Source organism: Ovis canadensis, chromosome 5 (genome assembly GCF_042477335.2).
Source record: "Ovis canadensis isolate MfBH-ARS-UI-01 breed Bighorn chromosome 5, ARS-UI_OviCan_v2, whole genome shotgun sequence".
NCBI lineage: Eukaryota > Metazoa > Chordata > Mammalia > Artiodactyla > Bovidae > Ovis > Ovis canadensis.
Window position 1 is genome coordinate 37,102,600 of NC_091249.1, and position 3,759 is coordinate 37,106,358.

Sequence of the window (3,759 nt, forward strand, 5' to 3'; positions counted from 1 at the left end):
GGTTATCAGAAACGAACTTGATTTTGCTGCTCAGATAAACTCATATGAAAGTCAGATTCAAAATTAGGAGGGAAAGTCCAGGCTTGATCTGATTTTGATGATCCAGGACCTTGCAGACGCGGCATGGTTCTGGAGACCAGAAGCAACTCTTGATTCTACAGCTGGTGGATTATAACAGTTGTAGCAGGCCTTTTAATGGCCATCGACTGTCTTGCTATTTTTTCCCTAGAAGTTTAGCTCACAGTCTTATTTCTTCCGTTTGTCTAACCATTTTAGAAGAGTGGTAAAAATTTCCCTTTTAGATTAAGTTAGATAATGTCTTTCTGAAACAATGTACTTCTCAGTAATAGGGATGTCTCTAGGTCACAGAATTCTACAGGAAATGGAAATTTGGGTTACCTTACCTGGAAAGAATTTATATGAACATGAAATGAGAAGAAAGTGGCCCAGGGTTGACCAGGGCAAAACCATTTTCATCTGTGGTTATTTGATGAGAACCGAAGCTGAATCTTTGTTAGACCTAGTAGCTATTGCAATGAACCATTTGAGTGAGAGGGAAGACAGACACTGGATGTAGGGCGAGGCTCTCTGCTTCTATCTCTACTAGAGAAGAACGAAAATAACATCCTCATAGCTTAAAGTTCTCAGTTCAAGGCACAGTGAGAGAAGTGAAGGTTGCTGAGTGGTATCCAACTCTTTGTGACCCCATGGACTGTAGCCCGCCAGGTTCCTCTCACGGAATTTTCCAGGCAAGGATACTGGAGTGGGTTGCCATTTCCTCCTCCAGAGGATTGAACTCCGGTCTCTTGTGTTGCAGGTAGATTCTTTATACCATCTGAGCCACCAGGGAAGCCTGAAAGGATCTCTTATTGTTTGCTACAAAGGCTAGCGTAGCTGAAAATCAGCAACAGAGTTTAATATTGTGGGGTGTTAAATTACAATGTAGAACAATGATACTGAATGAGGGGGAAGGAATTTTGGATGGATAGGAATGGATGTGAGCTTTCAGGCCTTACAACTCCACTGGGGCACTTCTGTTTCCAGCTATGATGGAATTTAGCAGACCATTTATCCTGTGGAGAATACTTGAAAGCCAATTACTAGGTTGCTCTAAAAATACAAAATCATCTGTTTGAAGGTATGAGAATGTTCCTAGGCAACCAGACCATGGGAAATAAGATCATAAAATGAAGGGACTGTGAATGGGTGGGCTGAACCCTGCTTTTCCCTCAAGGTATTTGACAATTCTTTCCTGTAGAGTATTGACAGGGAAACCAGATGGAGACCTACAGATGAGAAGCAGAGACGCCAGCAGAGCTTTCGGCAACTGCATAGTTCCAGCAAGACAAAAACTGGATGTGGACAATGAAGATCCTGCAGAAAAGAGAGGCAGGGAGATGAGAGCCCTGCCGAAGGGGTTTCTCCTCAAAGCATTTGCACAGAGATGGAGACGAAGAAAACACATTGGAAGTCACTGCAAAGAAGAACAGACTTTTTAGGAGTCTTACCAAAAAATACCAAAAGTTAGGGTAAGTGCCCACTTAAGAGGCATGTCAGTTTCACCTGGATTCCAGACTTAATCTCAATGCCTGTAGTACAGTAAGAGCTGTACTCCATTGAGATAATTAGGACTGATCACCCAGTCAACATATGTACATAACCAAAAAGGAAGATGTATCTGAATATAAAAATAACTCCTGCAAAGTTAAAAAAAAAAGAGAGAGAGAGAATGCAAAAACAAATGGGTTGGAGACTTGATCAGACACTTCCTATAGAAGACAAACATAGTGGGAATACACATTGTAAAAATGTGTCATTTATTAGATATTACAGAAATGCAAATTTAAATCACAAGAAGATGCTGTACAAACTCACTAGAAGGGCGAAAATGAAAAGGGCAGACCATACGAAATATTAGCAAGAAAAGGATGCTACAAAAACTTTCATCCAGATTTTCCTTTGCCTATAGAATTGTAAATTGGTTACAAAAGTCATACTCTGTGACCAGGTGATTCTATTTTTCGGTACATATCTAACAGCTGCACATATAATAACCAAAGCACATACACAGATGGTCATGGAAGCATTAACAGTAATAATAATTTTGGAAACAATCCAAATATCTTCAAATAACAGAGGTCTAAATAAATTGTAGCTTATTTATAAAATAAAATACCTCGCAGTATTACTTCTCAACTGGCAGTGATTTTGGTCCCCAGGAACAGTTGGCAATATCTGAAAGAATTTTAACTGTCACATCTGATAGGAGTGCTAATGACATTTAGTGGGTAGAATCTATACCACTGCTAAACCTCTGACTTTACTCAGGATAGCCCCCACCACAAAGAATTGTCTGGTCCAGAATGTCAGTAGTGCTGAGGTTGAGGAACCCTAGTTATTCGTTTTCTATAAAACCATAAATTACTATGAACTGTTACAAACCACCGCAGAGTTATTCTCTTACAGTTTTGCAGAAGTCTGACACAGGATGAACGAGCTGAAACCAGGAGTTGGAAGGGCTGGATTTCTTGCAGGAAGCGCTAAGGGAGAATCTCTTTACTCGTCTTTCGAGGATATCCATATTTCATACTTTATCTCCTGGCTCCTGGACCACTGCCTTCATCTTAAAGGGAAAAAAGCCAGCCTCAGCTGGGTCATTCTCACAGATTCTTCTCATGACTACCTTGAGTTCACCTGGATGATCTAGAATCCTCTTCCTAGATTAAGATCAGCTGCCTAGCAACCTCAATTCCACATGCTAATCAATTCTCCTTTGCCAAGCAGTGTGGCCTTCATAGGTTCTAGGTGTTAGGATGTTAACAGTTTTGGGGGCCATTATTCTGCCCACCTTGTCCTGCTACCCAGCCATGGAAGTCTGCACCACTGCTTGACAGAACAGCGTTCCAGGGTCTCACATGCTGATGGTGAAGAGCAGACATCAGAGTATATATTTTCTGGTTTTGTTTATATAAGGTTGGTATAATAGACCCAACTAATCCTATTTTTAGTTTGATGGGAATTGAACAGTGATTTCCTGGTGTGATCACCAGGTAGAGTCTCAGGCAGAGCTCAGGTAGTAAAGCCAGCAGAGTTAGTAAAAGCTTCCTAGTGATTCCAAGGCTTCCTGCTCCGACACTTAACAGCTCAGGACAAGGACAGCAGCTTCCTTGTTAGCCTATTCTGCAGGCAGTTTTGGGGGGCTTTCTAGAAGCTTACCCTAGTCTCCATTTCTTCAGCCCTACCAAACATTCTGGAAGTGATTTAATCCTCTAAAATAAATCCCTTTCTGCTCAAAGAAGCTGGAGTGGATTCGATTCCCTGTAACTGAAACTTCACCAACTGTAAGGCATTAGCAAGAGCTAAATAAAAGCTCTTTGCCAGTCAGTATGAAGCACTGCCCTAAGACTTTGTAAATATTATCCCATTTAATCCTAACAATCGTTAGGTATGGCTGCCATTTATCATAAGTGATACAACTGAGAATCAATGTGATTAGCTTAAGCTTAAACTGGTAATGGTGGCACCAAGATGAGACCCCAAAGCGCTGACAGCTGTGTGCTCCTCCTTGTACTTGGTTGTTCAGCTTCATTATCTTTTAGTAGAAACATCTGATACACTGACTGCACATAAATTCTTCCCAGTAAAGATTCAAAGAGCTCAAAGAAACACGTAGAGCTTGATTTGCTCCCACATCTCTGATGTATGAGCTACAATGCTGTATCAGTTAGGATACTTAGCTGTATACAATAGAATCCGTTC